Source organism: Heteronotia binoei, chromosome 7, assembly GCF_032191835.1.
Source record: "Heteronotia binoei isolate CCM8104 ecotype False Entrance Well chromosome 7, APGP_CSIRO_Hbin_v1, whole genome shotgun sequence".
Taxonomy (NCBI): domain Eukaryota; kingdom Metazoa; phylum Chordata; class Lepidosauria; order Squamata; family Gekkonidae; genus Heteronotia; species Heteronotia binoei.
The window spans coordinates 36,236,238-36,262,808 of record NC_083229.1 but is presented as its reverse complement, the minus strand read 5'-3'; the positions used below and the strand labels follow the sequence as shown (position 1 = coordinate 36,262,808).

At 46.1% G+C, this 26,571-nt stretch overlaps 1 protein-coding gene and 1 non-coding gene across 46 annotated transcripts in view; both read left to right on the top strand.

Annotated features, from left to right (window-relative positions):
- The window catches only part of RIMS2 (regulating synaptic membrane exocytosis 2), a 679,145-nt gene that overhangs the window by 119,640 nt on the left and 532,934 nt on the right, over positions 1 to 26,571 (top strand). The gene's annotated exons all lie outside the window — the stretch shown is intronic.
- TRNAP-UGG (transfer RNA proline (anticodon UGG)) lies at positions 9,113 to 9,179 on the top strand. The gene has a single exon. It is a non-coding gene; the product is annotated as a tRNA-Pro (tRNA).

Below are 26,571 nucleotides of genomic sequence, written 5' to 3'. Positions count from 1 at the left end.
AATTATTATTATTATATAGATATAAGCTTCTTTAGTGGTCTCCCATCCATGTACTATCCAGGTTCTAATCTGCTTAGCTCGAGATCTGATTAGAATGGGCTAGCCAGGTGGGGGAGGGGGAAGAAAACACTACAGGAAAAATGCTGGGATATCATTTGTATTTCATCAATGAGATGCCAAACAATAAAGCCCAAAGCTGAGAAATCCCTTCCCACAGCAACCAGCCCAGAAACCTTAATTCTGCACTGTAATATCAGGGGAAAGCAGCCACAAACAGCAGCTCAAAGTCAACTGATGTTTTTACAAAGGAACTTTCAACTGCCTGAAATAAAACTTTGTTGGTCTTAAAGGTACCCAAGGGGGGGGGGGGGGGAGACAGCCAGTGGAGCAAAGGGAACTTTTTTTTTTTTAAATCTCTCCTCTGCTACTGAGAGAGAGTCCAGTTTTCAGCTGCCTGGAATAAAACATTGTTGTTCTTAATGGTGCCATAGTAACCAAAAGGGGGGGGGGGGCAGCCGGTGGAGCAAAGGGAACTTTTTAAAAAAACCTCTGCTACTGACAGAGAGAGAGGCAGCCTGCAAACCAATCTCACCCACAGAAACAAACAGGACTTTTGCTTGCTAAACTGATTGGAGCAGCCACCCCAGAGAAGCAGTGCACACAAACCTGGAGGAAAAATTTGATGGGTTTTTACACTTGGCGTTGCTTTGTCTCAAGTACCTGCTGTCTCTTTCCCTTCCCCCTTCCCTAAAGAAGGGGGGAGGAGACAACCCAATGAGATAAGGGAAGTTGTTGTTTTTTTTGTCTCAAATCTGCAAATGATAAAAGAGGCAGCCAACGGAGCAAAGAGAACTTTAAAAAGAATCTGTCCTCTGCTACCGACAGAGGCAGCCTGCAAGTTACGGGGGTGGGTGGGGTAGCACTCAGTCTGCTTAGTACCGTGACAGGTGATAAGGATGCGGCAGTAAAAAATGATAGGAGGCCACGTCCCTTCAGCCCCTCAAGAGCTAAGGTGCTGGGGACGGGCAGATGTGTGCATGTGATTGCGCACATTAAATCCAGAAGGGAGGTGCGGCTAGGTTGGGCCAAATTTCTCAGATGATGATGATGTTATTGGATTTATATTCTGCCCTACACTCTGAATCTCAGAGTCAGAGCAGTTTACAATCTCCTTTACCTCCCCCCCCCCACAGCAGACACCTTATGAGGTAGGTGGGGCTGAGGGAGCTCTCATGCAATGTGCCCTTTCAAGGACAGCTCTGAGATAGCTGTGGCTGATCCAAGGCCATTCCAGCAGCTGCAAGTGGAGAAGTGAGGAATCAAACTCGGTTCTCCCAGATTAGAGTCCGTGCACTTAACTGCTACACCAAACTGGCTCTCATATGATTTCACCCATATCTTATCTAGCTGATCTTCTTCGTGGTCTCTGTGCTTCACACTCATGGGATAGAGTGCCTGCGCCGATCCCCGAATCGGTATCTAAAAAGCCCGGGATTTTTTCGCGCTCGGCACCAACGGGCATGCACAGGCGTCCCAGTGCACATGCTCGCCGGCGCCAGCGCAAGGATCCTGCCAGTTCCTTTCTGACCGCTGCGCTGAGAGGATCTCCTTTTGTGTCCCCGGTCGGTAAAGTAATCTTAGGATTGCCTTTCTTGTTGTATGTCGCCCGTTTGTTATTTTCTTAGTGTAGCTAGTTAGTTAGTTGTTAGATAGTTAGTGTTGTAAAAAATAAATTTGTTGGACTTGCCCTTCGGGGCCCAGTTTTCTCCCATTTTTCCCCTTAGAGACTTTCCTGGGTGGGTTTTTTCCTTGGTGTCTATGGAAAGACGGGGTTTTTTAAGAGGTGCCGCTCCTGTGGGAAGAAGATTGCCCCCCCCCCCACGGCCATTCCCTCTGTCTCCTTTGTTTGGATGAGGGACATCGTGTAGATTCTTGCTTGCACTGTCTGAGTTTTTCCAAACAAACTCGCAAGAATCAAGCGGCGAGGCTTTCAGCGGCGTTGGTTGAGTTGGCACTTCATCCTCAAAAGATGGCATCGGGCCCGTCGGTACCGATGGGAGAGGCCGCGGCCCTGACAGTCACATCGGCCGATACATCGCCGATCAGGACCAAGATGCCAGTCGAGTGTGGGCATTCCACAAAGCGACCTTCTGAAGGGTCAGTGGACATCCCAGCTAAGAAGCGTCAGGATGACTCGGGGACCTGATCATCCGCACCGAAGAAGGTGAAATCTAAGGAGAAGAGGAAGAAGAGATCATCCCGCACTCCTTCCCCTTCTCATGACACTTCGACATCGATGTCAACCACTCCACCGAGGAAGATCTTGGCGTTCCACATTGTAGCCCTTTGGTGTCTAGAGGCAGTGCTTCACAGCAGTTGCGTTTATCGCATTGGAGCAAGAGATCGACCTCACTCAGCGCTCCCATTCTTCGGGGTTGAGGTGTTGCAGTGAGAGCGACTCTGTCTCGGAGGTCGAGGTGTTGGCACCGATGGAGCCGTTGGCACTGCTGGATCAGGCAAGAAGTCGGAGAGAGCTTGAACCAACCACCGTAGCTTGCCGCTTCCCACTGCTTCTACCGTGGGAGCAGCGCCAGTGGCCTCCCTATGCCTATCCATACCCGCCGTACCAGTGGTACCCCCCTTGAGAGTTTGCAGACTGGGACCAGCAATCCGAGGCATCCCATATGTCGAGGCTTTCCCAGCATTCTAGGCGGCGTCCCTCGGCATCGATGTCCATCCCGCCCGAAAGACACGGCGTGGTGGTGGAGGAAGTCCAGCTTAGGTCATCGGTGTCAATCCGGTCACCCGTCAGAGAGTCAACGCCGGTGCTCTCGGAACATTCTTTGCAGAGAGAGCCTTCATCGTCGGACTCCGAGGTCGGTACCGACGATCCGGACGGGGCTTTGGAACCTTTGCCAGTGTCACATACCGCTGAGGATCTTCCCATTTCACCATCAGAGGATCTAAAGTCTAAAGTTACCTGGTGAAGAGGATGGCACTCTCCTCTCTCCCGATGACACAACCGCAACCCATTGTAGATGACACCGTATTCGACATCATGCAGCGGGATACGTCTACAGCGGTTGCCCTGCCTGTTATGGAGGTCATCTTACAGGTGGTGAAGGAGCCCTGGGTGAAGCCTGCTTCTACACCTGTGTCATCAAGAAGGTTGGACCACATGTACCACATCCAAGAGGCAGGTGCTGAATTTCTCTTCACGCATCCAAATCCCAATTTGGTGGTCATATCCTCCTCGTCAAAGGCCCGCAAGACACACTCCTCTCCACCAGACAAGGAGGGAGAGAAGTTGGACAACGTTGGGAGGAAGTTTTACTCTTCTGGGGCGCTGGGAGTAAAGGTATCTAACTATGCTGCATGCATGGCTAGATACCAATACTCAGTGTGGGAACAACTTACCCCCCTCTTGTTTTCCCTGAGTGAGGAGAAGAGGTCTGCTGCAAAGAAGTTGCAGAAGGAAGACTTTGCTGTAGCCAAACAACAACTGGCTGCAGCAAAGCATATGGTGGATGTCTCAGCAAGAACCATCACTTCTGCTGTCTGCCTCCGCTGCCACTCCTGGCTCAGGTTAACGGCCCTCCAGCAAGACACCAGGGCCTTCGTTGAAGATCTGCCCTTCAAGGGCGAAGGCCTCTTCAGCTCAACCACCGACAATGCACTCCAGGAAATGTATAAAAGCATAAAAACTTCCAGGAACCTGGGTGTCCCGGCGTCTTCCAGAGCTACGAAACCAAAACAGGGGAACAAACCTTGGTCAAAGAAGCCATATCAAAAGTTCTCCCCAGAACAGCAGCAGAGACCTTGCTCTGCCCAACCTGAGAGCAGGTCCCCATACAGGGGGAACAATAGAAACCGCTACGCTTCTGCACAGACCACCGGCAAGTCCAAGGGCACTCGCCCTCAAAAGCAGGGCCTTTGACTTTCTGGTAGCACGCGTCACTGTCCCCACTTCTTCTTCGTCTATCCACCTCCGCCCATTCCTGTCAGCCTGGGAGTCCATCTCTACAGACAGGTGAGCGCTTTCCATCGTCGCGGAAGGCTACAAAATAGATTTTGCTCAGATTCCGAGCCAATCTGTGGTAATCACCACACCCCCTTCCCCACCTCTGCTGTCGGAGGTGAGCAACCTCATACAGAAACACGCCATAAAACGGGTCCCGGTGGAGGCCAGGACGGGAGGCTTCTACTCTCATTACATCCTGGTTCCCAAGCGGGATGGGGGTTTGAGACCAATCATGGACCTTTGGAATCTGAACAAGTTTATTTTGTACCAGAAGTTCAGAATGTCCACTCTGCAAACAATTCTGCCCCTCATCAACCAAGGGGACTGGATGGCAACGCTGGACCTCAAGGATGCCTACTTCCACGTCAGCATCCATCCTGTGTTCAGACATTTCCTTCGGTTTGCACTAGGTTCTCAACACTTCCAGTTCAAGGCCCTTCTGTTCGGCCTGTCCACTGCACCTCGGGTGTTCATGAAGATGATGTGTTGTGGCTGCCCACCTCCGGCTTCAAGGGATAGTCGTCTTTCCATACATTGACGATTGGCTCATTGTGGCGGAGTCGAAGGAAAATTTGTCAAACCATATTGCCACCACTTTTTGTCTTCTTCACACCTTGGGTCTGCAGGTCAATTTGGAGAAATCACACCTTACTCCATCATGGACAGTTCAGTTCATAGGGGCTTTGCTGGATACGAACCTTCATCGCGCTTTCCTGCCTCAGCAGAGAGCGATGGACATTATCAACCTTGTCGAACTTCTGCAGAGTTGAAAGTGGGGCATGGTGCAGCAGCTGCAGCGGATGCTGGGGCTGATAGCGGCGACTACAAGCGTGCTGATCTTTGTGAAGCTGAGGATGAGAGGCCTACAACTTTGGTTTCTTCGTCAGTTTCGACCGTTAAGGGACTCACCTCGAAAGAGGTTTGTAATTCCACCTGTGACACTTCAAACACTGCAGTGGTGGAAATCAAAGGACAACATTTGTCAGGGAGCTCCCTTCCACCTACCTGTACCAACAGTGACGATCACAACAGATTCGTCTTTATGGGGTTGGGGGGCCCACATGGACGCTCTGTGTATAGGGGGCCCTTGGCCTTTGAAATTGACTCACTACCATATAAATTACCTGGAACTGCTGGCAGTTCATTTTGCTCTTCGATTTTTCCGCCCCATGGTGGCGGGGAAGGTTGTTGCTCTGCCTACGGACAATACCACTGCCCTGTGTTACATCAACAGACAGGGAGGGACAGTTTTTCGACGGCTCTGTGCGCTGGCACTGGAACTGTGTTTGGAGTGCCTGGACCACGACATCTTTGTGAAGGCTGCGCATCTCCCAGGGGTGCTCAACCTTCAAGCAGACTCCCTCAGTAGGGCTGCGACTTTTCCGCACGAGTGGGAGATACAGTGGCGTTTCCTTCAATTCGTGTTTCAGCTCTGGGGGTATCCTCAGGTGGACGTCTTTGCCATAGCCGAGAACCAGAAGTGTCCTCTTTTCTGCTTCAGAAAGGGCTTGGATCCAGAGTGGTTGGGAGATGGTCTGCTGTTCCCGTGGGAAGGTCGGTTCCTATATCTGTTCCCACCTCTGCCACTATTGACAAGGGTGGTCAACAAGATCGCAAGAGAGAGACCATGCTGCATCCTGGTGACTCCGTGGTGGCCTCGGCAGAACTGGTTCCCAATCTTACTCCAACTGGCGAGGGGGGTCTTCTACCAGTTTCCGGTGGAACCGGATCTTCTGTCAGTTCAGGAAGGTCATGTATTCCATCACAACGTGCCCCACCTGAAGCTGACAGCGTGGTTCATTGACCCTGTGAGTTCTCTAGCAGAGTCCAACACGTTTTCCTGAATAGCAGGAAGCTGTCTACCCGCGCTTCTTATGATAGGAAGTGGCGGAAGTTTCTTCAGTTTTTAGTTGATCCTACAGTTTCGCCCCAGAGGGTGGGACTGCCGGTTATTTTTGAGTTTTTGTTATCTCTGGTGGATGCTGGCCTTATTTTTTCCTCCGTTAAAGTTTATATGTCGGCAATATCTGCATTCCACCCTCATTTTAAGAGATTTTTGAAGGGTTTGCTTAGGCTTCATCCTCCTTCGAGATCACTCCCACAGTTGTGGGATTTGACTCTAGTGTTGGACAGGCTGACTCAGCGTCCTTTTGAGCTGATGGCCACATGCTCGTTACAGCTCCTGTCTTGGAAGACTGCTTTTTTGGTAGCCATCACATCAGCACACCGTGCAGGGGAGCTCACGGCTATGCGTTGTGACTACCCATATTTAGCTTTTCAGAAGTCTGGAGTGTCCTTAGCTCCTGATATTTCCTTTCTCCCCAAGGTGGTTTCTCAGTTCCACCTTAACTTAGAAGTTTGGTTGCCCACGTTTTATCCTACACCTTCCTTGGATGAGGAATGTAGGTTGCATGCTTTAGATGTTAAACGTGCCTTATTGTTTTATTTGAGTTGCTCCAAGAGTTTTCGTAAGGACCAGCATCTTTTTGTTTGTTATGCTGTTCCTAAGTTAGGTTCCAGAATCTCATCTCAGTGGCTTTCAAAATGGCTCACTGAGACTATGAAACTGTGTTATTTGTTGGCTAAGAAGCCGTTACCTGGGCCTATTCGCGGACACTGTACAGGAACGATGGCGATGTTGGTGGCGTTCCTGAAAGGCGTTTCCCTGACAGACATTTGCAAGGCTGTCACCTGGTCCTCTCCGCATGCCTTTATGAAGCACTACGCGCTGGACGTGCATGCTCAACAGAGGACTCCTCTGGGAGCTGCGGTGCTGCAAGCTGTTTCTTCTGGTTAACCGTCTTCCCTCCTCCAGGTATGTCTTGCTTGCTAATCTCCCATGAGTGTGAAGCCCAGAGACTATGAAGAAGATAGACAGGTTGTTTACCTGTAACTGTAGATCTTTGCGTGATTATCTGTGCATCCACACTACCCACCCTCCTTCCCCACTGTTGACGGTCTCCCTCCAGTAGGGGCTTCCAGCAGTCAGGAAGGAACTGGCGGGATCCTCACACTGGCGCCGGCGAGCATGCATACTGGGACGCCTGCACGTGCCCGTTGGTGCCGAGCACGAAAAAATCCCGGACTTTTTAGGTACCGATTCGGGGATTGGCGCAGGCGCTCTATCCCATGAGTGTGAATGCACAGATGACCACTCGAAGATCTACAGTTACAGGTAAGCAACTTGTCTTTTTCAGGACTGAATAAGTTTGTCTCTTGATAAAAGCACTGTGTTGATGTGCAATACTCATAACGTTGCAACTTTCTGTGTTAAATTATCCATTTTACACTGCTATTATGTGTATGATGGTTGAAGCCCTTGTATATTCAGGAGTCTTAATGGCAGCCAAAAAGAGAGTCACAGCCAAGTTAGTGGTGGCTCACTTTCATTTACAACACATTAGAATGCTTTGGATAATATTTAATAATATACAATATTATAAAATAAATTTCCGTCAGTGCTTTTGTGTGTGGATAATATAAACCTGGGAATAATGGCTTTATGTGGCTTCTTTGCATAGATGCAGATTTCGGGAACATCAGCCATCAATTGTCCTAGTTTAATAGTATATGATCGTTAGGAAATGTGAGATGTGGAGGGTGTCACACAAGCTCTGCCTTGGCTCTCTGTCTCTGGGTGTGTGTTTGTGTGTGTGTGGGGGGGGGGATCTGGTATTTAAACAAACTTTCTAACCTTCCAGAGAACAAGGGCCTTCTTCCCTACCCCATCTTGGGGTGCTCCTCAGTAAGCACTTCTTCTAGTAAAATGAATTATTTTGATTCAGGATCCTTTTGCAAGCCAGAAATCTGTGTGTGCATGTTTTACAAGAAAGTGAAAAGGTGTGTGGACTTCTTCCTGATGCTTTCTTCCTTCAGTGGTCCTTGAGTTTTCCTGCCGGTGCTGTTTATCAGCACAGGTTGTCTCTGAGTAGCAAAGCACAGCAGCATATCATGAAATGTGATTGAGATTCTTTCCAAAGGTTGTACAAGAAAACACCTAAAGATCTTGGCTGTAATAAGACTTTAATATCATAAATATCAGAAAGTGCAGATGCTTTGGAAGAATCAAGAGAAATACAAATTTTAGGCAGAATACTACTACAGAACCAAAAAATATTTTGCTAGCTATCCTATGTATACAAGAGCTTCTTCATTCATATTCCTGCCTGGTGCGAAGGTAGCAGACATTATGTGTGTAGTAGATAGGCTGATAGACAGTGCTGGGAGGAGCCAGTGGTCGTGGTGCATGTTGGCACCAACGATGTGGGGAAATACAGTCGTGATGTCCTGGAGGAAAAATTTAGGCTGCTAGGTGGGAGACTTAAGGCCAGGACCTCCAAGGTAGCCTTCTCAGAAGTTCTACCTATTCCACATGCAGGGCAGGAGAGACAGACACTAATTAGAAGTCTCAATGTGTGGATGAGATGATGGTGTAGGGAGGAAGGGTTTAAGTTTGTTAGGCACTGGGATGCTTTCTGGAACAAGCGGGAGCTGTACAAAAGAGACAGTCTCCACTTGTCCCCAGATGGAACCAGGCTGCTGGCGCTTAAAATCAAAAAGGTGGCAGAGCAGTTTTTAAACTAAATCTTGGGGGAAAGCTGAAAGGAGATGAAATGTCTCTGGTTCGGGAGGACTCATCTCATAGAGATGAAGGGTTAGCTGTTACTTTTCTACTGGGTAATGGATCAGAGTTGTCCACTGAAATGGTGACAAACAGTATGGAGTGTCTGCCAAAGTCTCGAGGCAGCAGGAAAAAAGTTGCGGGCCTAACTTGCCTGGGAAATTATAGATGTTTGTATACAAATGCTAGAAGTGTTCGAAGTAAAATTGGTGAGTTGGAATGTTTAGTGTTGGGGGAAAGCATAGACATTGTGGGAATTTCAGAAACTTGGTGGAATGAGGAGAATCAGTGGGACATGGTGATTCCTGGATATGTTATATCGGAAGGATAGGGAGGGAAGGGTTGGAGGTGGGGTGGCTCTGTATGTCAGAAAGGGTATACAGTCCAGTGAGACTGAGGTCAGAGAATTAGATTCCCTTCTAGAAATGCTTTGGGTTGAAATAGAGGACCTAAAAATAGAGGGGAGGGACGGTGGCTCAGTGGTAGAGCATCTGCTTTGGAAGCAGAAGGTTCCAGGTTCAATCCCTGGCATCTCCAAAAAAGGGTCCAGGCAAATAGGTGTGAAAAGTTTCCGCTTGAGACCCTGGAGAGCCGCTGCCTGTGAAGACAATACTGACTTTGATGGACCAAAGGTCTGATTCAGTATAAGGCAGCTTCATATGTTCATATGTTCAAAAGGAAATTTAACTATGGGAGTTTGTTATTGCCCACCAAATCAAAAGATAGAGGACGATTATAACATGATGGAAGGATAAAAGATAGCGGCTAAAGGTAAAAACTGTGTCGTAATAGGTGATTTTAACTACCCACAGATTGATTTGGTCAATATGTGCTCTGGTTGAGAGAAAGAGATTGAGTTTCTTGATGCTCTCAGTGACTGTGCTATGGAGCAGATGGTCTCAGAACCTACCAGAGGTGGGGCGATCCTGGATTTGGTCCTAAGTAATGCCCACGACTTGGTGAGAGATGTAAAAGTGATCGCACCGCTTGGGAGCAGTGACCATAACGTTATTGATTTCGCCATTTGTATAAATAGAGTTGCCCCAAAAGACCAGCACAACCACGTTTAAAAGGGGTAAATTCTCTGAGATGAGGAGGTATGTGAAGAGGAAACTGCAAGGAAAGGTAAACACAGTCAAAACCCTTAGGGAAGCTTGGAGGCTATTTAAAACTACAATCCTAGAAGCTCAGATAAAATATATACCACAAGTTAGGAAAGGCACAAACAGATATAAGAAAAGGCCTGCATGGTTAACAAACAAAGTAATGGAAGCTGTAGCAGGTAAGAAGGACTCCTTTAAGTGGTGGAAAGCTAGTCCAAGTGAGATTAATAAAAGGGAACACAGACTATGGCAGATCAAATGCAAGACTGTGATCAGGCAGGCAAAAAGGGACTATGAGGAGCATATTGCAAAAAACATAAAGACCAACAATGAAAATTTCTTCAAATATATTAGAAGCAGGAAACCAGCCAGGGAGGCAGTGGGGCCCTTGGATGACCAAGGGGTCAAAGGATTACTGAAGGAGGATAGGGAAATGGCTAAGAAGCTGAATGTATTTTTTGCCTCCGTCTTCACTGTGGAAGACAAGAAGTGTTTGCCCGCTCCAGAACCACTAATTTTGGAAGGGGTGTTGAAAGACCTGAGTCAGATTGAGGTGAGAAGAGAGGAGGTCCTACAACTGATAGACGAATTAAAAACTAATCAGTCACCAGGTCCGGATGGCATACATCCAAGAGTTCTGAAAGAACTCAAAGTTGAACTTGTGGATCTTCTGACAAAAATATGTAATCTTTCATTGAAATCTGCCTCAGTTCCTGAGGACTGGAAGGTAGCAAATGTCACCCCCATCTTTAAAAGGGGTTCCAGAGGAGATCCGGGAAATTACAGGCCAGTCAGTCTGTCTTCAATACTGGGAAAGTTGGTAGAAACCGTTATCAAGGACAGAATGAGTAGGCACATTGATGAACACGGGTTAGTGAGGAAGACTCATGGGTTCTGTAAGGGAAGATCTTGCCTCACGAACCTTTTACAGTTCTTTGAGGGGGTGAACAAACATGTGGACAAAGGAGACCCAATAGATGTTGTTTACCTTGACTTCCAGAAAGCTTTTGATAAAGTTCCTCATCAAAGGCTCCTTAGAAAGCTTGAGAGTCATGGAGTAAAAGGACAGGTCCTCTTGTGGATCAAAAACTGGCTAATTAATAGGAAGCAAAGAGTGAGTATAAATGGGCAGTCTTCGCAGTGGAGGACGGTAAGCAGTGGGGTGCCACAGGGCTCAGAACTGGGTCCCACGCTCTTTAACTTGTTCATAAATGATTTGGAGTTGGGAGTAAGCAGTGAAGTGGCCAAGTTTGCAGATGACTCTAAATTGTTCAGGGTGGTGAGAACCAGAGAGGATTGTGAGTCACTCCAAAGGGATCTGTTGAGGCTGGGTGAGTGGGCGTCAATGTGGCAGATGAGGTTTAGTGTGGCCAAGTGCAAAGTAATGCACATTGGGGCCAAGAATCCCAGCTACAAATACAAGTTGATGGGGTGTGAACTGGCAGAGACTAACCAAGAGAGAGATCTTGGGGTCGTGGTAGATAACTCACTAAAAATGTCAAGACAATGTGCGACTGCAATAAAAAAGGCCAACGCCATGCTGGGAATTATTAGGAAGGGAATTGAAAACAAATCAGCCAGTATCATAATGCCCCTGTATAAATCGATGGTGCAGTCTCATTTGGAATACTGTGTGCAATTCTGGTAACCGCACCTCAAAAAGGATATTATGTAAATAATACTACGAAATATCCCATTTAATTCCCAAAACCGATTAGGTGGATGGTACCGCACCTCAAAAAGGATATTATAGCATTGGAAAAAGTCCAGAAAAGGGCAACTAGAATGATTAAAGGTTTGGAATACTTTTCCTATGAAGAAAGGTTAAAACGCTTGTGGCTCTTTATCTTGGAGAAATGTCGACTGTGGGGTGACATGATAGAGGTTTACAAGATAATGCGTGGGATGGAGAAAGTAGAGAAAGAAGTACTTTTCTCCCTTTCTTACAATACAAGAACTTGTGGGCATTCAATGAAATTGCTGAGCAGTCAGGTTAAAACGGATAAAAGGATGTACTTCTTCACCCAAAGGGTGATTAACATGTGGAATTCACTGGCACATGAGGTGGTGGCGGCTACAAGCAAGGCCAGCTTCAAGAGCGGGTTAGATAAAAATATGGAGCAGAGGTCCATCAGTGGCTGTTAGCCACAGTGTGTATATATATGTGTGTGTGTGTGTATAATTTTTTTGACCACTGTGTGACACAGAGTGTTGGACTGGATGGGCCATTGGCCTGATCCAACATGGCTTCTCTTATGTTCCTGGGAATGGGTTCAGGGTGAAGCAATTTGGCATAGGCTATCAGGGCCTGTTCTTGGTATCAGAATCTTGACACTCCAGGTTACACATTTATGGACTTTCTTACAGCCTGGGAAGTTCCTTCTTGAGCCATCCAGATGTAGGCTCAAAATTTCTCCCCACGTGACTCTTGAACAACCACTGTAAAAGACCTAGATTAAAGGATTTTAGTCTGCCAAAGGGGAAATCAGGAATAATCCATCGAGTGCTTTGACAGTTTGGCCGAATGGTTAAATTGAGACTGAGATTTAGTTTCCTTTCCCAGCTTAATTGGTCATTGTATACCTGTCCCTCCCATCCTGGAGTATAATTTCCACATTCCTTCTTAACAGGGATGTAAATAATACTACAAAATATCCCATTTATCCTGGAGTATAATTTTAGGATTCAGTTTCCACATTTCTTCTTAACAGGGATGTAAATAATACTACAAAATATCCTATTTAATTCCGAAAACCAATTAGGTGGATGGTACCACCATTTTAAGAGCCCCATGGCACAGAGTGGTAATCTGCAGTATTGCAGTCCAAACTCTGCTCATGACCTGAGTTTGTTCCCAATGGAAGCTGGGTTCAGGTAGCTGGCTCAAGGTTGACTCAACCTTCCATCCTTCTGAGGTCAGTAAAATGAGTATCCAGCTTTCTGGGGTAAAGTGTAGATGACTGGGGAAAGCAATGGCAAACCACCTTGTAACAAAAAGTCTGCCTAGAAAATGTTGTGATATGATGCCATCCCATGGGTTGGCAACAACTCAGTGCTTGCACAGGGGACTATGTTTATCTTTTTTTTTTGCCATTGCTTTGGTCCCTTTCAGACACACCCAGAAATATATGAACCACATGCTGTTTCTCTAGGAATCTGCATTAAATTTTTTCCAGCTATATGGATAATTATGTACACTTGATCTGTACCTTACTGTTGAATATGTGACAGATTTTTAAAAAATGATGGTTAAGTACAGGAGTCAGTTGGTGATTGCCTTGTGTGGTACTCATAACTGAAGTGTAGAAGTATGTTGTCTAGGTCCTAAGTTGCAGCTGTATAACAACTGCCAAAAGTACAGGTTGGTGTGAGGAATGAACTATACTGACATGACCAACTGTAGACTCTTAGGTTGTATTTGTTGGGAAATGTCTTCTGGCAGTCCATCAGGAATCCTTCAGTTACAGAGCTATTGGAAAAGCTGACATAAGAGTAGGGCTTTTTTTTTTAAAGCAGGAACGCACAGGAAAGCAGTTCCGGCTGGCTTGGCATCAGGGTATGTGGCCTAATATGCAAATAAGCCGCTGCTGGACTTTTTCTACAAAAGGCCTTTGAAAAGCAATGGTGATGTCAGGGAGTGTGGCCTAACATGCAAATGAGTTCCTGCTGGGCTTTTTCTACCAAAAAAGCCCTGCATAAGAGTATTGTTATTTTGGCAGTGTTTGGAGGTGTGAGTTGAGCCTAATGTAGAACACATGCCACTGAGATATTTGTAGATGCTATAAACCAGGGGTGTCGAAGTTATTTGTCATGAGGACTGGATATGCCACAAATGAGACCTTGTTGGACCGGGCCATGTGTGTCATAAAACGTAATGCCAGGTAGCAGCAGAGATGTAAACTTTATAAAGGACACAGACAATCACAATTAAAGATTTAAAAATTAAATAAAACATGCTTAAAATATTAGTACTTGTTGGTCTTAAAGATGCTTTCTTTGTATCCATACTTGGTCTTAAAGGTGCTTTCTTTGTATCCATACTTATCCCCATAACTCTGTGTGTGTGTGCGTGTGTGAGAGTGAGTGAGAGAGTGAGTAAGTGTACTGGAAATCAGTGGTATATATGGAACACAGCCAATACTGAATTTGAAACAAGCAAAAAAAAATTGCCTTAATTTGATGGATGATAGATGATTTCTACCACTGTGTCAGGAGGCAAGTCCCATCTTCACTTTCTTGTTCACCCCAGTTAGAGCCATCTGAATCCTCAGTTTGTTTCATGCCTAGAAAATGGAGTACAGGCTTTTTGAGGAGCTTTGTTCACAATTCCCTATACATATCTGTTACTATATTTTATATAAGAATTTCCCTTTTCTGTTACTAATAAAACGTTTCTGTCTCCACTTCACTTGTAACAAAAATCATATCTTTTCATTCAAGCTTCCTTTGGCTTATTGCTTCAGTTGTGACACACACCTTTGAAGGGGATGCCTCTACATGACTTCTAAGCAGGGCTTTTTTTGAGCAGGAACGCACAGGAACACAGTTCCAGCTGGCTTGGTGACAGGGTGTGTGGCCTAATATGCAAATGAGTTCCTGCTGGGCTTTTTCTACCAACAAAGCCTTGCTTCTAAGGATGATGAGACTCTGTTGGTTCACTCCAGAACAAGCAGCAGGAGAGTCAGCAAAATAGCCCTTTTGAATGTAGGCCAGGGCATGATAATCCTTTGTTCAGAAGCTGAATATTAGCACAGAGAGAAGAGGGAAAATGATTTTGGCAGGGACTGCTACTCTGAGGAGCAAAACTGTGCTGGCTTGTCAGGCACAACAGCTGCTCAAGAATGGCCCTTGATGTTGCTAAAAGGCTCTGTAGGCATGCAGATGGAGGACTTACCAAATTTTCAGACACCCTAGATGTACATTCAAGCCCCCCCCCCCCCCCATAAATAAATAAATAAATCACTATTTGGCTAAGGAGAACAGAGCTAGAAGCATTAGTTTAAAAACTGAAGATCCACACTTGGCCACCGGAAGGCAAAAGAAACTTTTTACTTCCTCCCCCTCTGCTTCCTCTTTCCACAGAATTCAGGTGGGAAAAGGTGGACAAAAGGCACTTTGATTCCACTAGTACTCCTCTTTTTTTTCTTAGCTTTAGCCCTTTCCTCTGTCTTAAATTAGTAGTATAGCTTTGTTGAGTCTGGCCATTTTTCCATTTTCTTTGGTCTTTTTGCTCCCCCTTTTCAGCTGGCTTTGGCACAATGGCCTGTCTTTTAAAGAGGCCCAAAGGTGTGAATGTCAACTCCTGTCTGTAGACTGGGATCTTGGCTATCCAGGTTTGAATTCCTTCTTTGCCATGGAAGCTTGCCGGATGACCTCGGACCTCTCACTTTCTCTCAGCCAAACCTACGTCACAGAGTTAAGCAGAAGAGAACAATGTTGTAAACTGCTTTTGGTCTTCACTGGGAATAAAAATGAGGTATAAGTATCTAAACTAAGTCAATAAATCATTAGAAGCAATGGCCAAATCAATCCCATCCATATTGGGGTTTTGTTCTCAGTAACATGGGTCATCTTAGTTCTCAGTAAGCTGGATGACTGGAAAATTGCACCTAAATATTTAAAATTTTTCACCTGGTCAATATCATGGCCATTTGTGCTTAACAAATCTTTTTGTGAAGACAAGAAATTTTTTTTAGCTTGTTTGGAGGTTCTAGCAAGGGAGTGTAGCTATCATATACTCTTGACCAAAGAATGGTATCTTTAGGATGGCTGTTGTCTTCTACCAAGTGTGCAGCATCAGGAGGGGGTATACATGGAGCAGTGAGGGAGGTGGGGGATGTTCACTTAGCTAAGATCAGCTGAATCAATTCTGGTGAGACATGGGGTGCCAGATGCCACAGCCAGATCACCTTCACATCTATTTTTTTTGTGTGTGTGTGGAAGGGGGGAAGTTTATTGTAATGTGCTCCATTTTGTAATGTGCACTGAGAGCATGAAGGGCTCTTATGAGACCTACTTCAGAGTGGGATAGAATGACCATGTCATTAAAATGGACCCTGAGGGTCCATGGATGGGCTTCAGGGTGTCCATGAACGGGATGCACAAAAAAAAAAAAAAAACTCTCCCTCCTTCATTTTGTTCCTCTTTAGTTTGAAAACTGTTCCTGTGAAAAAAAAACCTTCTGTCAAATTATGTTATTTAATGTATTATTTCATTCCAAACAAGTACAGGGTGGCATGGGATGCTAATAAGCACAGGCAGATAATGTACAGTCATTGTTGTCACCATTTTATGACATCTAGAATAGTTTTCCACTGATAGAAATGAAAGGAAATGTACCCTGCCATTATGATTATGGGCATCTGTCTTTGTTTACATTGGACTGCGGTGATTTTTAAATTAAAAATGTAGTCTTTTCCAGCATTCATTGTAACTTACTTTTCCAGATTAGTTGTAATATTGTTTAATACTTGTGGATGTTTGATGTTAGGTAGGCAAAGAAATAGCATGCATTTACAGTGTAATATGAAGAAATTAAAGTTGGTGTGTGGTCAGTATCTGCTCTGGCAGATTTAATGACAATCATGCCTCGTATACATGGCTGGTGCATGGGAGTAGGCCAAGTAGGCAGCTGCCTAGGCCAAGTAGGCAGTTGCCTAGGATGCCTCCTGGCCTAGGAGGCACCGCCAAGAGCTCCTCCCTATGTGCAGCGTGTGTGTTCCTTGGTGCCTGCCTTCCCCAATGGAAAGCAGGCTCTATGGAGCACAGACACTGCCTGGCCGTTTTTGCATTCCCTGGGTTTGTTACAGACCTGGGAAATGCGAAAGCGGATGGTGCCTGCACAGTGAGTTCTTCGGACCCTGGCAGGGATAAATTAACCAATTGTAAAAGCTGAAGAAGTGCCAATTACAGTTTCTAAAAACTAGTGTCTGTTGAAGTTGTATGCTGCCACTCATCCTTCCTACTCTATTTTAACAGAGCCATGGGGTGGGAGCCATAGCTCAGTGGTAGAGCATTGTTTTTGCATGTACAAGGTCTTGTCCCTGGCACCTCCAACTAAAAGGATCAAGTAGTATTCTCATGATTTTTATTGTTTAATCTCCCATTTTTTTTTAAAAAATGTTTAAAATAATAACTCTAAATTAAAAATGTAAATAGTTTCAAGTTTCTTCATTTCTCCTTCAATTCTCTGTTTTTTAAATTGGGGGGGGGGCACTAGTGGGCAGCTCACCTAGGGCACAAAAAATCCTAGCACCTCCCCTGCTCATATATTCTTTGTACACACAGCTGGCCAAAGTTTATTACTTTCATTTTTGTGCATTAGTTACTGCTTTGTGTCTGTTTATGTGCATTTTTCTAGAGAGGTGGTCCATAGCTTTCATCAGATTATCAGAGGTGTTGGTGACCTAAAATGGTTAAGAACCATTGACCAAGAGGCAGGGCATTTTTTGAGTAGGAATGCACAGGAACGCAGTTCCGGCTGGCTTGGCATCGGGGTGTGTGGCCTGATATGCAAATGAGTTCCTGATGGGCTTTTTCTGCAAAAAAAGCCTTGCCCAGAGGCTTTTCATCATATTAGTGTAGGGCAGGGGTGTCAAACCTGCCACCTGCGGGCCGGATGCTGTCCGCAGAGGGTTCCAATCAAGCCCTCCAGCAACTGGCTGTTGTCTGCTTCATTCTCCCTTCCCTGCTGTGTTCAGTCGCCATTTTGTATTTCTCCCCAGTGATCAGCCTGCCAGCAAAGCAGCGTTTATTTGCTCCTTCTCCCCCCTCCCTTTTCCCAAAGGGAGGAGGAGAGAGGAGGTGCCTTAGCCAATGAAAGAGCCTGGCTCTATAGCTCTGCTGGGTGATTAAGTTTGGCAGACTCAACTAATCACCCTGCAGAGCTACTGAGCCCAGTCTCTCTTCCTTCCTGGCTGAGGCTCCTCCCTCTTTTTGTTCCCTGGGAGAAAGAAGGAAAGAGCTCCAGCTTCCTTTGCCAGTCCTCACCATCGGAAGTAATACAAACAGCATGTTTTATTGAAGGTATGAGCTTTTTGCTTTGCTACAGAGAGAGAAAGAGGGAGGGAGATTTGTTGGGCTTATTATGGGTGCAGCTGGGCTCCCCTCATCTTTTTCATTATATTCATGCCCTCCAGTCTTTCTCAATAGGAAAGTATGTGAACTATTTAGAAGAGAAATAACAACAAGCTAGCATTAGGCTGAGTGTGTCTAGCCCAGGTTTACCCAGGAAATTTCCATTGCTTTTTCTTTCACATTTTCCTTTGATTGGGGATCTTGAATTTCGACTTCCCAGATAGTAGTCTGATACTAATCATTGTACATGGCTGTCTCTGTTCTTGTACTGCCACACAGGAGTTGCTATTTTTCTGGAGAAGACTATAGTTTTGCAGACAAGCACATAGCCCTCAGTCTGTGCCATGGCGCCTTCACATAATCTTGACCAGCATATGAAGCAATTTATGTACAAAAGCTCACAGTGCCCAGCTGCTTCATGTTTTCCTCTCAGTCTGAGGCTCAAAGCATTGACTATGAGATCTTTGTAATGAATGTCAATACATCAAAAGTAGGTTTGCAACTTATAGATGTGCAGACTTTAACAACACTTGAACAGCATATTCAAGATTGGTATAGCACAGACATTGTCTGCCGTTTTTGATGCAATAACTCATAGCAAGAGATGACATTTATCAGATTGTAAAACAAAATATTGGAAGAGTGCTAATGTTTTAAGTAAAAAAAATAGTTGTGTTTTTCTGCGCCCCTTTTATACAGTTTGTATATCCGGTACCTGGCATTACGTTTTATGACACACATGGGACGGCCTGACAAGGTCTCATTTATGTCAAATCCGGCCCTCATAACAAATGAGTTTGACACCCCTGGTGTAGGGGGAGACCATACAATAAAGATTTCTACAGAGATTATAGAGATTTTATCATTGCAGGAATTAGCTTCATTTCTATAGTACCAAAAGTGTGGCAATGCAGAGTACACTACAGTGCCCCGTAGTCTATGTATGTGAAGTAGGGGTGTGCAAAATAAAAACACACAAACAAAATGTTTTTCAGATATATTGAAAAATATTGGTATTTCCAGTATGGTATTCGGATTCAGGAAATATTTGAGAAACCTGAATTTTTTCAGCTTCATTATACCCTGTGGCAGAGGTGTCAAACTCATTTGTTATGAGGACCAGATCTGACATGAATGTCTCTTTATTGGGCCAAGTCATATGTGTCATAAAATGTAGCACAAGGCACTGAAGATATAAAGGTGATTTCAGGTGCCAAATGGCAATAACAGGTAAATGACAATAGCAGGCTTGAATGAATTGAGAGGGCAGTAGCATTGCAGCCTCAGAGTGTTCTGGAGGATGCTTCTGTGCTAGACCCTTTTCAATCTGGATTTTGCTCAGGCCATGGGACAGACACAGTTCTGGTTCTGGTTGCCCTCACAGATGACCTCCAGAGACATCTGGATCAAGGCGGCTTGGCAGTGCTGTTGTTGTTGGGCCTGTTGACTGTGTTTGACACAGTTGACCATTAGTTACTGATCCACTGCCTTGCTGATGCTGGGATCCTGGGGTTGGCCTTACAGTGGCTCTCCTCTTTTCTCCAGGGTTGGGGACAAAGGGTGGTGATAGGGAAGCAACTGTCCTGATGACACCCGCTTAATGTGGAGTGTCACAAGGGGCAGTTCTCTCACCAATGTTGTTTAACATCTACATGCACCCCCTTGCCCAGATTGCCTGGAGATATGGGCTGGAATGCCATCAGTATGCAGATGACACCCAGCTCTATCTGTTTGCAGGTGGCCAGTCTGACTTCACCCCGGAAAATCTGGCTTGGGTTTTACAAGCCACAGGAGGCAGGTTGAGTTGACTGAAACTGAATCTGATGAAGACGGAGGTCCTGTATCTAAGTCACAGCAGCCCAGGAGTGGAGATTCCACTACCAGATTTCAGTGGGACGCCGCTTACGTTGCCATTGAAGGTTAAGAGCTTAGGGGTGCTCCTGGATCCCTCTTTAACAATGGAGGCCCAGGTAGCAGACACTGCCAAATCGGCCTTTTACCATCTTTGACTGATAAGGCAGCTGGTTCCCTTCCTTGAATGCAACGACTTGGTGACAGTGATCCATGCTATGGTCATCTTGAGATTGGATTACTGTAATGTCCTCTACATGGGGCTACCCTTGTCTCAAAGTCAGAAGCTTCAGCTGGTGCAGAAGGCTGCTATTGGGGCTTCCCTTGTGGGAGCACATACTGAAAGCGCAGCACTGGATACCCATTGCATACTGAACTTGTTTCAAGGTCCTGGTTCTTGCCTTTAAAGCCCTATATGGCCAGAGACCTGCATACCTTCAGGACTGCCTTTCCCCACACATTCTCCAGAAAGTACTATGGTCAGGGTTTCAAAACCTGCTTCCTATCTCTGGCCTTGAGGCCATGTTGAAGACAACCAGAGCTAGGGCCTTCTCTGTTGCAGCTCCATGTTGCTGGAATGAACTTCCTGAGAAGGTTAGGGTCCCACTCTTCTACCCAGCCTTTGATAATTAAGATTGGAGACTGCAACACTTAATGAAGTGATCTGAACCCATTGGAAACACAGGCTTGATCATATGATTTTTTACAGAACATCTGGATGTAGCAGCTGACAATGAAATTAGATACGGAATGGATAGGCAGCTATCTGCCATAATTAAATATACTATAAGATTGTTTGTTATAGCACCTGTAATATCTTAACGTTTTAATGCATTATGTCTGTATCTGTTTTAATTGGTTTTATGTGATGTATTATTAATATGTAAGCTGCCTTGAACCTGCTTCAGCGGAGAGGGTGGGATAATTGGCAATAGTGAGGGTCTAATTAATTTAGTTGGTAGGAAAACAGATTTTTTCTCTCCCCCCCCCCTTTTTAAGGATACAATTGACTGCTAAATTAACTGTCAGAGTTTCATAGACTCATAGAGTTGGAAGGGATCTCCGGGTTCATCTAGACCATCTCCCTGCATAATGCAGGAAATTCACAAATCTCTCCCCCCCCCCCCCAATTCACAGGATCCGCATTTCTGTCAGATGGCCATCTTGCCTCTGTTTAAAAACCTCCTCTTCACATACCTCCTCATCTCAGAGAATTTACCCCTTTTAAAGTTAAACGTGGTTGTGCTGGTCTTTTGGGGCAACTCCCTAATGGTGAAATCAATAACGTTATGGTCACTGCTCCCAAGCAGTGTGATCACTTTTACATCTCTCACCAAGTCTTGGGCATTACTTAGGACCAAATCCAGGATCGCCCCACCCCTGGTAGGTTCTGAGACCATCTGCTCCATAGCACAGTCATTGAGAACATCAAGAAACTCAATCTCTTTCTCTGGACCAGAACACATATTGACCCAATCAATCTGCGGGTAGTTAAAATCACCTATTACGACAGTTTTTACATTTAACCACTATCTTTAATCCTTCCATCATATTATAATCGTTCTCTATCTTTTGATTTGGTGGGCCATAACAAACTCCCATAGTTAAATTTCCTTTTGGGCCCTCTATTTCAACCCAAATAGAAGGGAATCTAATTCTCTAGTTTCTAGAAAGGAATCTAATTCTCTGACCTCAGTCTCACTGGACCGTATACCCTCTCTGACATACAGAGCCACCCCACCTCCAACCCTTCCCTCCCTATCCTTCCAATATAACTTATATCCAGGAGTCACCATGTCCCACTGATTCTCCTCATTCCACCAAGTTTCTGAAATTCCCACAATATCTATTACCGTTTTTGCACACAGCTTACCTCGCAGTCACAATCCTGTTCCCTCCGCAGCGTCCGGTCGGATTTCCTACCATCTGCGCCGAAGTTACAGGAAGTGCTGCGGCTTCTGCGTAGCAAAGGTAAACTGCTGAAACCCAGTTTACGTTTGCTACGCAAAAGCCGCAGCACTTCCTGTAACTCCGGCGCAGATGGTGGGAAATCCGACAGATGCTGCTGAGGGAACAGGATTGCGACTGCGAGGTAAGCTATGTGCGAAAATGGTCTATGTTTTCTCCCAACACTAAACATTCCAACTCACCAATTTTACTTTGAACACTTCTAACATTTGCATACAAACATCTATAATTTCCCAGGCAAGTTAGGCCCGCAACCTTCCTCCTGCCACCTCGAGACTTTGGCAGACAGTCCATACGGTTTGTCACCATCTCAGTGGACAACTCTGATCCATTACCCGGTAGAAAAGTGACAGCTAACCCTTCATCTCTTTGAGATGAGTCCTCCCGAAGGAAACTGAGATACCAGAATGCTCAGCCTCCTTCCAGCCTGCATCCTATCCCAACACTTGCAGACAGTGGGGCCAAGTTGAAGTACCTACTTCCGACATTGGTGCTGTGTAATGCCAGGTACATTAATAATAAGATCTATGTCCTTCGGAACTTTCTGCTAGAGCAGAATATGGACCTGGCTTGCATGACTGTGACCCGGATGCAAGACGGGAAGACAGTTGCTCTCTCCCAGTTAACTCCACCTAGGTTCTCGGTCCTTCACGGAGGGGGGTGGGGTGGTATTCATTCAGGAGGTTTACTCCTTCCAGGCTCTTCCACCTCCAAAGATCACTGGCATTGAATGTGTCGTTGTGGTGTGTGAAGTTGGAGAGTTTGGCTGTCTGGTTGGTGTACTGGCTGCCCAACGCACCAGCCCATGCCTTACCATCCCTTGTGGAGGCTGTAGCAGGCTGGGCACTGGAACACCCAAGACTTTTCAATGTCCATGCTGATGACGTGGGCTGCACACAGGCGGTGGACCTGGGACTCTCTCAATATGTAACAAGTCCCACTCACCAGGCTGGACATATGCTGGATTTGATCTTTGCGGCAGGAGTGACAGTGGACCGTTTTACTGCTGAAGCAGTGCCATGGTTGGACCACTTTGCCCTGTAGGCCCATATGAATGTTCCACTTTGACCCTGTTTGGGCGGCAAGCATATTTTAGTTTGCCGATTAAGCCAAATGGACCCTATGTGTGACTTCAGATGCCTCTATGGGCCCCTTGGCTTCTTGGTGATTTTCTAGATGAGCTAGTGGAGACCTGACATAATAGGCTTACCATGGCCATCAATGAGATTGCTTCCAGGCGTCCTGTGTGCCTCCATTCAAAGCTGGCACCCTGGTATACTCCAGAGCTATGGCTGATGAAACAGAGGCTCAGACGGCTAGAGAAGCAGTGGCGGTATGCCCATGATGAAGTGACAAGAACAGCTTATAGGTTGTATATGAGAACCTATGAGGTGTCAGTCAGGGCCACTAAGAAAGTCTATCTTATGGCTATGATTGCGTCTGCAAAGTCATGCCCAGTACAATTGTTTAATATAATTCGGTCTTTAACTACCCTACCACAGGGTAAACAAAATGTTAGGGAACTGGATATTTGCTGTGAGGCTTTTGCAGGCTTTTTCGCAGATAAGGACCACCATGACCTCCCCACCACAGTTGAAACAGTAAATGAACTCGAGGCTATGTGCATGACTTCTAGTCAGATTTTGGATTACTTCACTCCACTCAGCCTGGAGGAAGTCGACAGAACGCTCAACCACCTGTGGTCTGGACCCATGCCCATCTTGGCTAATTAATGCTGGCCGAGAAGAGGTATGGGTTCCTCTGAGGGAAATTGTCAACAGGTCCCTACTTGAAGGAACCTTCCCCCAGCCTCTCAAGGGGGCAGTGGTCCATCCCCTTCTAAAAAAACCCATCACTAGACCTGGCCATATTGGCAAACTATCGACCGGTGTCAAATATGCCTTTTTTGGGAAAGATAATAATAATAATAATAATAATAATAATAATAATAATAATAATAATAATAATAATAATAATAATAATAATAATAATTTTTTATTTCTATCCCGCCCTCCCCGCCGAAGCAGGCTCAGGGCGGCTCACAACATAAAATACACTGTACATCAATTATACTTATAAAAACATGGTCAAAACAAAATTATAGATTATTAAAATTAACATTTAACAATGTGGCGTTATAAACATTAGATCTTCAGTGGAATTCAGTAACTAAAAGCATTTTCAGCAGCATTTTCTAGCTTTGTCATTAGTTGAAGGCCATCTTGAAAAGGTGGGTCTTACAGGCCCTACGGAATTGATCTAAGCATCGTAGGGCCCGCACCTCCTCAGGGAGTTGATTCCACAGCAGTGGAGCTGCGACAGAGAAGGCCCGATCCCGGGTGGCCTTCAATCTGGCCTCCCTTGGCCCAGGGACATTCAGCTGGTTTTTTCCAGCTGACCTCAGCGCTCTCTGGGGCTCATATGGGCAGTAGCAGTGCAGTTACAGAGCTTTCTGAATGACACTTCTGTGCTTAACCCTTTTCAGTCTGGCTTTCATCTGGGTCATGGGACAGAGACAGTTCTGGTTGCCCTCACAGATCACCTCCTTCGGCAGTACTGATGCTATTAAACCTGTTGGCTGCATACAACATGGTTGGCATCAGTTATTGACCTGCCACCTTGCTGACGCTGGGATCCACCCCCACACTTCCCTAGCTCTCCCTCCTTTCTCCAGGGTCAGGAACAGAGGGTGGCAATAGGGGAGAAACTATCCCAATGGCACCCAGTCACATGTGGTGTGCCACAGGGGGCAGTTCTCTCCCCGATGTTATTTAGCATCTTCATGCACTTCCTTGCCCAAATTGCCCAGAGGTTTGGGCTAGGTTCCATCAGTATGCAGATGACACCCAGCTCTATCTGTTGATGGGTGGCTAGTCTGACTCCACCCCAGAAGATCTGTTCATGGCCTTACAAGCCGTGGCAGGGTGGCTCAGGCTGAGTCGACTGAAATTGAATCTGATGAAGACAGAGGTCCTGTATCTAAGTCGTTGTGGTCTGGGACCGGAGGTCTCTCTACTGACCTTTGATGGGGCGCCACTCACATTGGTGCCAAAGGTTGAAAGCTTAGGGGTACTCCTGAATCTCTCTCTAATAATGGAGGCCCAGGTAGCAGCCACTGCTAAACCAGCCTTCTATCCTCTTCAGCTGATAAGACAGTTGGTCCCCTTTCTTGAAAGCGACGACTTGGCAACAGTGATCCATGCTATGGCCACCTCCAGACTGGATTACTGTAATGCCCTCTTCATGGAGCTGCCCTTGTCGCAAACCCGGAAGCTTCAACTAGTGCAGAATGCTGCAGCCAGGTTGTTAATGGGGCTTCCTTTATGAGTACACATTCAACCTGTACTGAAAGCTCTGCATTGGTTACCTGTTGCTTACCGGGTTTGCTTCAAGATACTGGTTATTTCCTTTATTTCCTTCCTTCCTTCCTTCCTTCCTTCCTTCCTTCCTTCCTTCCTTCCTTCCTTCCTTCCTTCCTTCCTTCCTTCCTTCCTTCCTTCCTTCCTTCCTTTTATGATTTATATCCCGCCCTTCTCATCAAGTGGCTCAGGGTGGCTCACAACATAAAAATTTGACATAAATAGAATTTAAGCATAAAAACAGTTAAAATAATTAATACATTTAAAATTTTAAGACATTTAAACCATTTAAAACATTAGGGACAGCAGACATCTAGTATAACTACACTTGGTTTCTTGTACCAGCTAGTCATAGGCCAGCCGGAAGAGGGTTATGGCTAGGGACCTGCGTATCTCATTTTGGCCAGCCCTGCACTAGTATATGGGCACCCAGATTTGAATCCCCATTCGCCATGGAAGTTTGCTGGGTAACTTTGGGTCAGTCCCGTAGTCTCAGCCTAACCTACCTCACAGAGTTGTTGCAAGGATAAATTGAAGGAAATGAGAGTGATGTAAGCAGCTTTGGGCCCCCATTGGGGAAAAGGTGGGATGTTAATAAATAAGGGTCATCTTCTAGAAGGAGTAGCATTCAGCTGACAAGGATTGTAGGAAGCTAGGTATCATGAAGAAGCTGTCTGGGCAACTGTTTGGTCGAATGTCTTGCTATCAGCAGCATCTGTGCAGGGCCGGTACATGGGAGTAGGCCAAGTAGGTGGCTGCCTCAGGCGCCACTTGTCCTAGGGCTGACATGAGGCACCCCCTCTTCCTGTGCCTGCTGCCTCCCCGCCCGCCTCTGTACACTTGCAGCCACCTCCTCGTGCCTGCTGCTGCCTCCCCATGCCTGCCGCCACACACCTGCCTGCCCCCGCCCGCCTCTCCGCCGTCTCCCTGCACCGGCTGCTCAAAGACCAGTTAGCGCTTCCCTCTCTCGCCTATTTCCCTGGGTGTGCAGAGAAAGCACATGGCGGGGACGGAGAGAAGAGGAGAAAGGAGGGTTGGTTGCGTAGCTGCAGAGAGTGAGTCTGAAATGGAGGGTTGCCGTGATGGTGGCGGCAAGGGGAAGTGCCTGTGCCTAGTGTAGGTACAATACAGAGCAGATGCCGAGGAGAGAAATGGCCCTTCCCTCTCCTTCCCCCAGTTAATGGCAGAGTTTCCCTCTGCGTGATATAAGCAGTTTTCAGTCTTGCCCACTAGCTGGGTCTGGCCTGGTTTACCTGCTGCTGCCTACTCTTGCTTCTCTGGGTATCTCTGAGTGAATAAGACACAGTTTAGCAAGTCAGTCCCAGAAAGAGAGCGGGTCAAAGAGTGAGTCAGTCCTTGCAGATCTAAGCTCGCCTCACTTTTTGTGCCCAGCGGGGGTGGGGGCAGGCTCCTGCTCTTCCGACTCTGCTGCTGCAAGACACCAGGGATGGTGGGGAGAGAGAGGAGGAGGACGCTATACTCCTGCCCCTCTGTCCCACTCTCCTCTCCTCTCCCTGAACTAGGAACCATCCCTAGCAGAAGCCCCGATGAATGGGAGAGAAACACTGAGAA